Source organism: Drosophila erecta, unplaced genomic scaffold (assembly GCF_003286155.1).
Source record: "Drosophila erecta strain 14021-0224.00,06,07 unplaced genomic scaffold, DereRS2 tig00000092-arrow-pilon, whole genome shotgun sequence".
Lineage (NCBI taxonomy): Eukaryota > Metazoa > Arthropoda > Insecta > Diptera > Drosophilidae > Drosophila > Drosophila erecta.
The window spans coordinates 2,478,740-2,493,252 of NW_020825207.1; the positions used below are offsets into that span (position 1 = coordinate 2,478,740).

Below are 14,513 nucleotides of genomic sequence, written 5' to 3' on the forward strand. Positions count from 1 at the left end.
GCGCTGGATCCCTACCTCCCTGGCCCCATGGCGAGCATAGCTGGCAAAGTATTAAAAGTGTCCAAATGATGATTGTTTCGGTTATGGCCAAGCCCTCGGTTTCAGTTTCAGTTCCAGTTTCACACCCGGCTAAGACCATCGAGCTCACTGGGAATAGCGCTGTCTGCGCTGGCTCCCTGACAAATGTCTTTCGTCTGGTTGTACTCCTTTGGCTTGACTTCTGCCCAGGTCGTGGATTTATTTCAATTTGCCAAATTTGCCAAGTTAAAGCCTGCGAATGCTGCATGGGACTTGAGTTTCAACCGTTGTCTGATAATTATGCTCCATATCGATTTCCATGCCGCCGCTTGTAGTGAGTGCAGCCGCAAGCAGTTGTTAATCATGTATACTTCTGCTATGCGAGGGTTGGCCGAAAAGTATTGGCATCGTAGAACAAGACGTTAGCTTGAACATTCCACATTATCGATAGTGGCCATTCAATTAATGGAAATGGCAGCGAGCGCCCTTAAATTCTTGAAAATACTCGTTTTTATTATTGCTACCGGAATTTGTTTACTTGGCGCGGAACACAAAAAATGTTTTCAACAACAATTGCGGAATTTTTTCCAAGCCCCACATTTATGGAAGCAGGTCCACGTATCCCGGCCATGAAGTCAACGGCATCAGAGACAAGAGAGCACACAAAAAGCCGCGGAAAGCAATTATGCTTAAATTAAAACTCATTCATTTGTGGGCGGAAGGGGTCGAAAAAATGGCAGAACCCATAGGAGTATCGTTTGTTTTATGAGTAATACATGCAAATGCCCACACAGATGAATGATAAATATGTGCGAACATGAAAATTCAATGCCAATGCCCAAATAAGTGAAAAATTTATGTAATTCTCTTGTTTGGCTGGAGTTTTCCTCATTTAACCACCCTCCCACCAGAAATTGCTCAAATTCAACGGATGCTGCGGCTTCATGCTGTTTGTTCTATCCCCTGCCAATGTAAACCTATTTCAAACCGGCTATAAGCGAGCCAGGAAATCAATGGCTATGTTCGCTTGGCTTGCACGGCGTATGCTTGATTTGTCGCACATTACGCATACGCAATGACTTTCCGATTGCAGCCAATTAGATGCTGAAAAGATGCCTTAAAGTTTCCAGGGTGCCCCCCAGCCCCAACATGTATCATACACAGAATTTTGATTTGAAGTTGGGGCCATCATTTTGCTAGCTTTGTGTTTTGTTTGGGGTTTGTGCTGTTTGTGCTGTTTGTTCGGCTGCTTCTACTTATGTTTTCCCTCCTTTTATTCCATTCTTTATTATGCAGTAAACTTTCTCGGCAGCCGAGCAAAGTTTTCTTCAAAAACGAAAAAAAAAAAAGGAAAATAATTTGTGAAAAAAGAAAGTTTTGGCGACCATATCCAGGAGAGAGTACGTGACGGGTACCTTAGTCTAAATTCAATTTCATTGTGTTCCAAGAGGCTGCCGCTTGAAAGGGGATTGTAATGCATACTGCGTTGCCTAGTTACGTAGCAGCAGGCTGCTGGGTCTGATTTCGCCCAGAGTGAATCATTACGGAATTGGCCTAATTAAGCGCGGGGCGGGTCAAAGGTCTCCAGGATATGCATATCCGCCTGAACACAACGGGAATAATGTGGCGAGTATATAAACCTTTTGCCTGTGCTGACACTCTCGCCTTGGGGCCGGCATTATGGCCATCATAACTCAGCCCGTCAAGTCCTTCATCTTCATCGCGGTCTAAGCTGCACTTTCCCAGTTACTTTTCTTCCCTTACTTTCCTTTCTTTTTTATTTGGTGCCTTTCCTGGGCATTTTTATGGCCGTGTCAGGCGAGACTTGTTTGTTGCTGCTCAACTATTTAATAATGTTGGCCACCGTGGTATGCACTCTGCCCACAGAACATCCAACAATGGAACAGGTCTGCCACCGTTACGGCCGGGCCAAAGTTCATTTGCAAGTGTCTGGATAATGGGACAGCATGAGGTGTCTCTGCGATATACCGCTCTGCATCTTGAAAACATATATTCTTCAGCCATTTTAAATTGTTATACCACATGCCACAAAAAACCACACTTGTATTGCAGTTCGAATGCCTTTATTGTTTTGATTGCGGATTTAAGAAACTTTTGGGAAGATTTTAAAGCACATATATTTTTTGTCAATTCCATCATTTGTGTAAATTCGTACACATGATTTTTTACTGGGTACTGGGTGAATCGACAGTCCTTTTCATTCCCTATAAGCTGTGCGACTTTTTCAGCAGGATCCTGCCTGCAGGAGCGCATCCCGACTGCAATCCACTTTTGCACTTAGCAGGGATAACGTGCGGCTTTTTGTCAGGACACCAAAGAGGCGAGGGCAGGGGGATGTCAGTTTCAGACAAAGGAGGACTACAGGTTGTCGCAAATATCACACCAACTTGTCATGTCCAAACAGTTGATGGTCGTGTCAGGCTGTTCCCGAGCCTCCCCTCCTCGTTATTGTTTTCGTGGCACGAATGGGAAGGGGTGGGATTTTTAAAAAGAGATTTCGCGATAAAAAGTAATACAAAAAGCCAACTTCCAGTAATTTAAAGGATCAATTAATTTACTTAAACCTACTTTCTCGATTGGCTTAAGATGCCTTCAAGAATGGAGACGCCGCCAGGATGGATGGGCGTTAAGAGAATTCCAATGATTCTTATGATGGCTCATATCAGTTTGGCTCTTGGCCATTTGCCATTTCACCGCTAACAAGCACTGCTAATTGCACACACACACACACACACACACACACGAACACACAGGCATATAATGAGCCGGTGGCCACAAAGCAAATCCGGGAACGAGGAAGCAGAAGGACCCAGGACTCCGCAGGACTAATGGCTCTCCGCTTCCGATGCCGCATCAGTGCAGTGCGCAGCACAAAAATTTGCAGCTTCTTTCGGCGTTGGCAAAAATTTAATTTAGAGCCAAAAACGTAACGCAGTCTGCACCCCACCATCCGTATCCTCGGCTCCAATCCTCCATGCCGCCATTCCTGGTGCACATTGCACTGCACCCAGAAGGATACGAAATGGGTCCCAGACTGCCACGCCCCCATGCCCCCCGTGCCTTGCCGCTCTGCCGACAACGTAATTTATGGCATTCCAGGACGGCCTTTGGACACTGTAACCGCATTTCTTGTTGCCACGACTCCGGCTCCAACTGCCCGATCTCCTCCACTTCCACTTCCACGGCTCCTGGACCACTGCCGTGTTTAGAGTTGTCCAGCACCCAATCGGTAATGGCCCAGGAAGGGGGAATCCTAGGGAAAGCCAACCAACTCCAAGGAAGGAAGGGAAGATAGCGGGCAGGAGCGGGCAGCTCCCGAAAATGCTGTGAAATTAAAAAATGTGCTGGCGAAAATTAACGAAAATGGGCTAAGGATTTCACCAGCAGCACCAGTACCAGTACCATTCGCAATCCACCCACAAATGGGGGCAAAAATCGAGGTTTTGGGGGCAAGTGGTAACTTTTATCGCTTCCAGCGAACAAATGAAAACGTTGCTCATAAATGAGTAATTGATATTAAAGGTGTTAGATGCGTGACTGCGATACGATGTTAAGTTCAGAAATTCGCCGAAGCTTAAAAGGCATTTCAAATGTAGTTTCGGAAAAAGATACTTGATAAGCACTATACTAATTCAGCAATGGAAATGCTAGATATTGTCACATAATTTTGTAAAAAACTTAAAACAAAAACAGATATGCACAACTTTTGCCTGCGAAAACTAATCAGTAAATAATTGGTTATCTATATGTATATCGAAACGAAATCAAAAAGCAGTTTGCCACTTTAATTGGCAAACAGCAGCAACCATGCAACAATTCCAATTAAGTCCAAATGGGAACCCAAAGCGAACCACAGGGGGCAGTACAGTAATAACTTAATTCGTGGCCAGTGGGGGAATGGAAGGGGATAAATCTCACACCTCAAGTTTATAATTATGTGCATTTGATTCTCGCTCGCAGAACAAACGAAAGTTTCCACCGCACAGAACACACGCTTTTCCACACAGTTGCGTTTATCTGGCCCCCGGTTTTTCCAGTTTTCCACTTTTCGTAAATGGAGAAAAAGTTTAAATGTTTATTTAGTTGTTTATTTGTTTGCTAAGCTATGCTCGGCTATTTGTTGTTCAGTTGAGTGTGCAGCATTCGCCTGTTACCTTTTTCAAACGCTGCCGCCCAGCAGTAGTTTTTCCCCTTCGCCCATTTTCACTAATTTTCATCTATCTTTTCTTTTCGCGGCTTATTTGTTGGTGTGCAGTGGGGCAAAAACTAATTTTGAAGTCAATTAGAATAGTTTTTACATTTCTCTGCATCTGAAGGGTAGCGCTTAGTCGGAGACAAGTGGCTGGAATGGAATTCAGTCGCTGGAAAACAGGACTTGGTTTTGGATCAACGATCAAAGTAAAGCTGTGGCATAAATTTGGCTTATTCCTGGTGTATCCTGTATGTATAAGCCCTATATCAGCAAATGTAGAACAAATGAATAAATATAAATTCCATGTTCATTCACTTACTGCCTTCAATTGAGAAACTGCCTAGATATGTACCTAGTTATCTTAGTTATCCCCATTCAGAATATCTTATCCATGACTAGTATCTACGATCAGTTTGAAATACGTAGATACATACACGGCTTCCGAACTACCAATATGGCTTATATCTGATGTATTTTACTGTTCTGCTCATGTTGCCTTATTTCCTGTGCTTATTGTCGATTTCCCGCCTGCTTTTCCAGCTAGCTTTAGCTCTTCCGCGCAGTTTTCCGCAATATTTGCCAGCAGCATCAGTCGAGTTTTTAGCGATTTATGATCCGAGAATGCTAGCTTCCAGCCGGCAATTGCAACGGATATAAACATTTCTCGCTGAACTCATTTCAGCCACACATCCACATGGGGAGTCGGGGGATGGGGATGGGGATTCGTTGGGCAAAGTCTGGGAATAGGGCTGGTCCAATGCTTATGCCACTGCCTCATGATGTGGCACGTGTCGTTCTATATGCCACATACATACATATACGTTTTTTATTTCGTGCGTCTGACTTGCCAAAGTCGCTGCAATCCAGCGTGCTTATGTTTCACTTTTCACAACATAAATCCCCGGTAGAAGCTCGAGCAGCTAAAGCCGCAGCTCAGGTATGGGACTCCATGGAATAGAGCTGGCATAGTCAAGATGCTCTCGCCCAACTCAAAACTCGAGACAAACTTCAGTTTGCTGAGCTATTTATTTAGATACTTGGCCAGGACCCCATCCTGGCCCATTCTTCCCAACGGGCGTAGCTTTGAGCTACTGTAAAGCAAAAGCAAACCGAGCCATGCATTATCCTTATTATTGCCAACTGAATATGGGGTGGGGGCAAAGGCTTATGCTCGCTTATGCTCAGTTAGCAGATAAATATGGATATGCCCCCATCTTGTGCCAAGTCAAACGACAAAATCATGAGTTTTGAATTTCCTGCTGAGCCGAAACCCGCTTTAACCCCCACCCCTGCGACTAAAGTATTATTTAATTTTTCACCCACCACTTTCCTTTGAGTTCTGCCGTTTTTATTCCGCATTTACAAAGTAATGGGCGCGCGGCCATATTAAAAATTTTCTATATACATATTTAAGTGCATCTAGACTTGGTCAGTGGATAGTGGCTGGCTGGAATGGGGCTACCGTCAGAAACTTCGGAAATTATTACTTTGCTTTGTTTTGTTTTTGCCAGTCCACTGCCCCTGGCCGTGGCTTTGGTAGTAAAAAAGCGTTAGCGAGTAAGCCAATGCCCTGCAGGCCAGATAAGTCGGGGTCCTTGAGCACCTGCTTAATCCAGTATCATTTCTGTCTGCCTATCCAATCATAAATCATAAATTAATACTTCATTTCAATCTTGAATACCTAAACCATTACATAACGTTTGATATAAAAAAATTACAGCAAACTTCCCATTTCAAAATAGTTAAGCGAAGCTTCAGCTTGAACCTTTGGCTTACAGCAACCGCAAGTTAGAAACCAAGTTGATTACTTTAACTACCTAATATTCCTACTAGGGGATTCCGCAAATATAAAGCAATTTTGTGAGCTGGCTGGGTGGCAGTGTTTGCGAGGAAATCCCTCCTCGATCCCTTGGCAACACCGCATTGCAAGCCCCCTTTCACCAACCTCCATCTGTTTCTGTGGCCTGCATTTCTACTTTTGCTCATTAATAACGTACCAAAAGAAAATAAGATACTCAGCGGCCAAGCCAGAGCAAACAAGTTGCAACAGCCACGGTGGCAGCAAATAAGTTACAACTATATATATTTATATATATATTTAGGGCAACAACACCGAGTTGACTGGCCACAAAAAGTTGAGCGGAAAACCAACTCCAAATTGAATTATGAATATTTAAAATGTTTTTAAGCATTGCGGCTGAGACGGCCACATCTCATCTTCATCTTGGGCGGCTGGTGAAAATCCAAAATGAATGCGATCTTAAAAGCTTTCCGGGCAAGATTTTTAAATGCAGTAGAACTTTTTTATATAAATCTATAAGAAAAATGTAGGTTGTATTATGAAATAAAACAACTTTTAAGCCTTGAAGAACTGAAGAACTGAAGCACAACGAATAATTTATCTGTTGAACTACTCTATTTGGAATAAAGTCTTTTAAAATGTTGCAAAAATTATTTAAAACCAAGGCCTTGAAGTGCACGTTTAAAGGTATTAACTGTACGCATTTATTTTGTGCAGCGAAATCTGCTCAAAGTTCAACACCAGAGCAATTAATACGAAATGCGCTGGAAAGTATGCTCTAAAAAATGCCCATGCAGAGCAAGTAGGCAAGGCAAAGGACAAGGCTCAGAGCTGAGAGCACAAAGCTCAGGGCTTAGAGAGGCTCCTGGCCAAGTAAATGTCAAGTTGGCATAAATAATTCACAGCTGCATGCAGCGCCAGCCGCTGTGGCAACATCATCAACATGCACAAACACTCGCTGCAGGTTGCATTGTCCTTGCAGCATGCCTCATAAATTCCGGCAAATGTCTGTCAGTCGCACACTCACTCATTCAGTCAGTCAGCCAGTCAGCCAGTCAGCCATTCAGTCATCCAGCCATTCAGTCATCCAGGCAGTTGGCAGTCAGTCAGGTCCGCTCGAGGTGAAAATCTTAGCACTAATGGCGCTGTTTTACATAATTGCCGTGACATTGTACAAATTTATTCAACTGCGAGCTACAACCTGCCAACTGAAGGCAACCTGTGTGGCATGTGTGACCTCGAAAAGGGATTTATGCATATATGCGATACAGGCATACCCTACACTTTAAATAAAAGTGAAAGCATGCACGTAAGGCGCTTAGAGAAGAGCAGACAAAGAGATAGACAATGCATTTAGGTATTATTAGATGGGAATGCCCCTTTATGATATAAAATATGTTCAGAGAACATGTCTTCCCTACAATAATAAGAGCAAAATGATAACTAAGCTTACTTACGTATTCAGACGTATTGAAAATATTTCGATTTTTTGTTCAAAACCTTTGCAAAGAGTATGGGATGTGGGATGAAAATTACGCAGACACACTAACTGACTTTGGACTGCTGCAATCTTGGACACAAAAAGGGGAGCAGTAGTGACAATCTCCACATCAGTGAAAGCAAATAGTGGGCGGAAAGCATGGGGAACGAATTGCTTACTGCAGCTCTGCGGACCTCACCGCTCACCTTTGACCCCTTGCGAGTTTTGAACAATGGAAATGGATGGTGAAACGGCCACATAACAGCAGGCAGTAGTCGGCTTTTGTTCTACCTTAAAATATAATAAGTCAACAGCAACACCGACAAGCGGCAAGGGCAAACAAACGGCAACAAAAGCACACAAATCCGGCGAAAGAGACACACCATGACTTTCTGGCCCCGCTGCATCGTTGTCACCTTGAGCTCTGGGTTATTGGGTTTTCGCACACTCGTCCTGCGTCCTTTGGCAACATCCTCCGCACTCCTATGCTTCGCAAAATGCAGTAGCACCTGCAACAGCTGGGGGTAAGTTGCTAGTTACAGCGAAATACTTCAGGGACTTACATATTTGTGTATCTATGGTTCATAACATATTGTGTAGTTTAAAGAGTGGAACACATCTCGACTGGTTCCTGCATCTTTAATAAGCCTGCCATAATACCTTTTGCATAATCGACAGGTTTGTTTATTTGTATTTCAGATACTAAAAGTTGCCAATCCTACACCAGCTAATCACATATTTGTGCAACTATACCATATAGTCCTGAGTGCAGACACCTCTTCACCTTCACACCACCCAGGGCCAAAGGACTTTTATGCCACCCATATAGCTGAGCAAACAACTTTGACTTTGAATTTCTTGGCCAGAAGACTGGCAAACAGCCCCATATCATGTCCATTACGTCGGACCATATCACTTTGCTTTCGGTTGCAGAGGGCCAAAGGCCAGGAGAGCACAAAAGTTGATAAATATTTGCTTTGTCAAAATATTTGTGCATACTTTCGAGAGTCAGGAAAACCAGTGGAAAGCTATGCTGGTCGGGGTAGGGAAAACACTTTCACGCCTCAGTGGGGCTTCCTCTTTTTTGTTGTTTAGTTTTAATTGGGCCAATGCGATGGTGTCCATTGCGGACTCTAGTGGCTTTGAACCTTGTCAAAGTTTGACCTCCCTCCCCCCTTTAGCACCCCTTTAAGCCGCACTTTTCATTGCCATAAGCCATGTTTGATATTAATGTGCAGCTGTGTGCGTGCCAAGAAACATGATCTGCCACTCACTTTTCCCCCCGTGACCGCCGCCAGTTTGCAGTTTTTAGCCAAGCTACTTGACCATGCCATTTGACAGTGTAGCACCACCGCGTGCCACGCCCCCCTTGCCAGCCGCCGCCTCCCGAGGTATCGCGTATTTATTGTGCACGGCACATGCGGCGCTCGCATGTTACATTTTATGTTTGCCCAGACTTATTTGTGTGAGTGTGTGAGTGAGCATAAATTGCTGCCGGATGCACTGACAAAAAAAGGCCTTCAGCAAGAAATATTAATTGATGCCAGACGATCATCAATCAGATAATCAAACGATAAAAATCGCTTAGAAAATTTATTACACTCGGTGGGCTGAACATATTTTTGAAGTAGGTTTCTAAAGTATTTAGATTTAGATCTACATATTTAGATTTGCGCGCAGTGCACACCGTCTGGTGATTCGTGGTGGTCGTGTGTTTAGTTTTCGGCCACGTGCCCCGCATAATAATAAGCGGCATTCGAGCCGCTGCAGTTGCAGTTGTAGCTGCGATGCCACAATGCCACAAAAGCTGCTCGCAGGATGCTCCTGCTGCAGGTTAAAAGCGCATTACAGCTGAACTTCATAAATTGCAGCCGCATTGGTTGGGCTACAGTGCTCACATGCCAAGCAGTTGGTTAAGCATTCCGACTCCCAGCCCCACCGATTCCGCCGTGCCGGTCAGGAGTCATTCTCATTGCGAATTCCAACTGAGCCTGCGTCTCAGGCCAAATGCAAATTCATGCTTACAAAGGACACGCTGGGGACCCGAGGAGCACATGTCAAAGGAGCATGACAAAAGCCAAAGGTACCCAAAGCTCATTAGTCGAATCAGAGGGATGCTGCGAGGTGCAGGAGGTGTGGAAATAGCATTAAGCATTAAAACAGTTGGCGCAAATTGACTTTAGATGGGGTGTGCCAAAATTTCAGTCGGCTCAAAGAAGCTCAAAGGCCTCAAAGCCACACATGATATGCCATTCGAATTCGACACGAAGTAAATGTGCGTTAAATGCGCACTTAATGGGATATAAGTCTAGAAAGCGGTTAGGCCTGCAAACACACCAACTTCAGTGGGTATCTATTATATAGCATTGGAATTTAATTGCTAAACTGATTACTATTGTATATAACACAACTGGTAACTGATAGCCTGGTCTACCTAATTCCACAATTCAAGCACCGACAACAAGTTAGAAATGTGCAGCCTGCATAAAAGGCCACAAGGACCACAACGAAGTAGATAGTCAGGTTGCCACGGCAACTGTCAATCATTGATTGAGATGCCTAAGGATCCATTGCAGTGACAGTGGCGTAGACACACGTTATCTCGGGAAGAAACCCGATTCTTCGGCATCGCCTGCTAATTGACAGCACATCCGCATTTCAGAACGCTACCATTTCAGCAGCCGTCTATCAGTCAATTCATTATCTAAAACAAAGACCGGCTCTCCATTGAATTTATAATCAAGTTGACATTGCACATACAGCCGTACATTCGGGTGCATAAGTACGCGTGCCACACGGCGACCGCCGATGAAGTGCGGTTATACGAAAATTAAAACTCGAACCCCGAGAGCGGCGAACAGGAGGCCTTTTGTTTGTGCTAGCCCGAAACATTTTCCAGTTGAAAGAGCCCACAATTACGCGCACAATGACACGCCCTCACTTGCATAATTGCGGTCTGATGGCGAGCAGTTTGTAAATGGCGCCGGGCTAACTGCAGATTTGTTCCGACCATTTGGCATATTTCTGAAACTGAAACTCAAACTGTATCTGAATCTGAATTTGAATTTGAGTCGATGGAATCGGTGGAATCGGTAAAATCGGTTGCCAGCGATGCGCTAATTTGAAATGCCACAAAGGCATTTTCCCAGCTTCGTCGTCTGGCTGCCGACCATTGATTGCAATTATTTTCAGGGCTAGGTCCGTAGATGGACGTAATTGCGACTCAATTGAAACATTAATTCGGTAACGTAATTGATTGGGCCAGCGGAAATCGAATTAGAGTCGATTAGACATCGCAACTTGATGTCCTTAAAAATATGAAGTCGCCGATGGCTTGGTACAAAATCCCGAAACGATTTAAATGTCAATTCGAGCGACATTGGATAGGAGATTAGTTATTGCTCTGTGGCAGTGAACGCAAATGAACAATTGAGCGGGAGAATCGATAGTGTTCATCCAGCTCTAAGCAAATGAACCCTGAAGCTTTTCACGTTCATCGGCCTTCACGTCTCCTCCATAAAACTTAATTAATTCAAATAAACTGTATAAAATATTAATTATGCCTACTCTAGTTTGACCATACATATTTAGATAAATTCGTTTACGATTTCTGAACATTAATATAAGTAGCATTGTATCGAATATATAAGTTGGTTAGTGGTTTCGAAATATACCCTTCTAATCTGTAGATACTGGGTATTTTATACAGGTAGGAGCAGAGAGCCGAAGCCGTTAAAACCTCAAAAACCGAAACCGGAAATGCACTCTCCCGCACTCAATACACGTGCACATGCTGAGAGAATGGGAGAGCCACACACACACACTTGGCACTACCGTTCATTTGCCGTTACAAACACAGACACAGACGACAGTGGCGCCAAAATGAATGCAATTAATTAAATTAGTGTTAAACGGGCAACTGCAGTCGCGCCTCAAATTGGAAATGGAAAATGGAAAAGCCATAGAGGAACGTGGGCTTGGAAAGAGATCAGAGAGGCTCAAATGAACTGCCAAAAGAGCAGGCTTTGGTATCTGTCATCAGTTCGTAACTTCAGTAAAACAAAACGTAACTTCAATAAAACAGTGCGCAAATCAACTCAAATTTAAATAAAAAACGCAAATGGATCACGTCTACAAGACTTTGCGAAACCGAGTGGTTGCGTTTAAGACTCCAACGAAAAGGGCATATAAACGCAGGACCGTGCAAAATCAACCGAATGCAGTCGAATTGATTGGAAATCCTGACGAAAACGATACAGCTGATATTTCAAATCCTTCAGCTGTTCTCGACAATCAATCATACCAAAGTATTGAGTCCTCTGAATCCGTTGAAAATGACTCGAATGAAACTGAAAGTGATGAAAGTAATGTATTTGTTGTTTATGACTCAAGAGATCCCATTGCACACTTGGACCTCACAACATTTATGGGATGAAGATTTACCTTGGAATGAACTTTGAATCCTTGGTGTCACAGAAAAAGAAGACAAGTTCCATTAACTCCAGGTATAATTGCTCAGCTCAACCAACTCAATTATTAACTTTCATGAATGGCGGGCAAATTTTGCAAAATGCCATCTGCTGCGGCTGCACTTACGTTTCACTTTTTGCCCGTTCAATTTTTATTTTTAATTCGCCGTCTCTCACAGGACATCCCCTCGCTCTTGGCTTCGATTTTTTTGCTTTCTCGTAAATTGTATTAACCGTCTATAATTAAGTTGGCCAACTGCAGATAATAAATTATGACCCCCGACCAATCCGAATACTTTTTCCGATCGCCAGCCGCCATTTCTGTTGCGACAGACAAATCGAATTAGCGACAAATGTGTTCATATTTTTAATGTCACCAATTTAAGCTCATTTAAGGCCCGATGAAGGGCTTAAATGGCCGATGGAACCCGTGTTAAATGCTAATCTCTAACAGCTGTTCCATAAGTCAAGTGAGATGTCATGCGAGTAGCAAGCCAAAAAAAAAAGGTTTTTACAGTCAACGTTCATCATGGCATGAATTACGGGGCGTCAAACTGTCAAGCACCCAAAACCCCCATTTTTTTTTATTTTCGTACCACCCACTTCAAGCAAGACAGATGAACTAGGGCTCTTTTCCCATAGAACAGCCTCTATTTTCAGTGACTATTGCTATTCATAAAAATTGCTCAATTCCGCTGCCGTTTGCTGGTTTGCCGGGTTGCTGTTTTTATTCCTCGTACCGCTGACACCCCCTCATGAAAACCCGCGGCCTGAGATTTTTCATGCAAACAAGTGATATTTTTGTTGACAACTACACCCCCTCCCTTCTGTGCCACATAGACGGGGGAAAAAACATGTATGCCTAACATGTTGGGCTGAAAAATAGCAGACAACGCAGCCAAAATGGGTTGAGTGGATTGTTTATACTGCTGCACATTCAAAACACAAGCACCCACCACCCACTAGACTTAAAACTACCGCTAGTTCGAAAAATTTATGCCTAAAATTATGCAATGTCATGTGTGTGGACCACCAAAAAAGTATCTCAAAAATATTCGCAAATTTTGCGCATTTGGCAGAAATTTCTCGGCCATAAATTACTATTTGATTACAGTTTTAGCCAGCAAACATATGTAAGAGCGCTAAAAAATATGCAGTTAAAATAATAACAATATTTAGCTGCAACTGCAACACCAATTTGTGCAACAGATGCAACTTTTATAACAAGAAAGCATAGGCATCAATTAAGTCAAAGCAAAAAGAAAAGTGAGCCCTCGGGCTTAAAAATGCACTGAATTAAACAACTTTAAATCATTGATAGCGAGTAAACAACTTTGTTTTAATTAATTTTTTTCTTTTTCAAGATGTTTAGCATTTTTCTTTTGAAAGGACAACAAGATATGAGAGCTACATGAAGTATACCAAGAGGTAAGTATTATCAATCTTAAACTTTATTAATTGTAATATACAAGTTCTTAGATTTTTCATGCCCAAGGCTGAGGCTACTTCGCTGCATCTGTTTATTAACAATTCATGTGCATATATTTTATATCAGCAATTAATGCGCTTGTTCATTTCGTGTTTATTATTTGTGTTAGTTCGCTATCCTGCAATCAAAATTTCCATGCTCCCAGAACAATTAATTGCCGTTAATAACATGGACTTAGCTTTATAAATAACTATGTGGCTGCCACATAAATTTATCTGAAAGTTGACCCCTCACCTCAGCGCCGCAGTGTATGCAACAAGTTTTTGCATTCGCACGCCGCTTGAAGCTTGTGATGCGATGCCATAAATTAAACGGGCTAAAACCCGAGAAAAGGAAGACAAACGTCACCGAAAAAGAAAAAAAGAAGCACATGGCCAGAGCAAACTCAGTCCGCAGAAGCCGCAAACATGCAAACCAAAAAAAAAGGAGGCAACATTGCGTGGAAAGGGGCATTCCGGATACCGGAGGGGGCATGCAGCACCAACTAAGCACGTGTCAAGAGTGCGGCCCAAGTTTTAATTTGCCGGAGGCATCCACTAACATCCCATGCCCCAAATCGCCACTGGAAGAACTGCAATGGATCTATATATTTTATATTTTTTAGCCATAATAGTTTATGTTCCGAAACCACACACTTTGCACATGTCTTTTTAACTGTGCACAATCTAAATTGTTAAATGCAACTGTACCAGAGAGCCTGCTACACACAACTATTAAATTATTATTTATAAACTTATATTTAATTGCATTGTTCTATTTTCCTCTGTGCAGCAGCTGAAGCATCCCAATGTCGACGCTGAGCAACTGTCAGGCCCGTTAGTCCCTTCATAGCTGGAGAGCTGGCCGCCCTGATGCCTGACAATGTCATCAGTTGCAGCTGACGCAGCAGCAGCAGTAGTAGCAGCAGCAGCAGCAGTGGCATCAGCCATAGCTGCAGCAGCTATAGCATCAGTGGAAGTCAGCAGTGGCAGCAGCAGTTGCAGCAGAGTTGCAGGGAGGCAGCTTGTGCCGTCGCGCACGCATCGCTCGCTTTTTTTAGGGTC

At 43.3% G+C, this 14,513-nt stretch overlaps 1 long non-coding RNA gene across 1 annotated transcript; it reads left to right on the plus strand.

The window, feature by feature from the left end:
* Positions 1 to 11,843: 11,843 nt before the first annotated feature.
* Positions 11,844 to 13,694, plus strand: LOC113564298. The gene is made up of 3 exons (XR_003407897.1): positions 11,844 to 12,017; positions 13,346 to 13,409; positions 13,461 to 13,694. It is a non-coding gene; the product is annotated as an uncharacterized LOC113564298 (long non-coding RNA).
* The last annotated feature ends 819 nt before the right edge of the window (positions 13,695 to 14,513 follow it).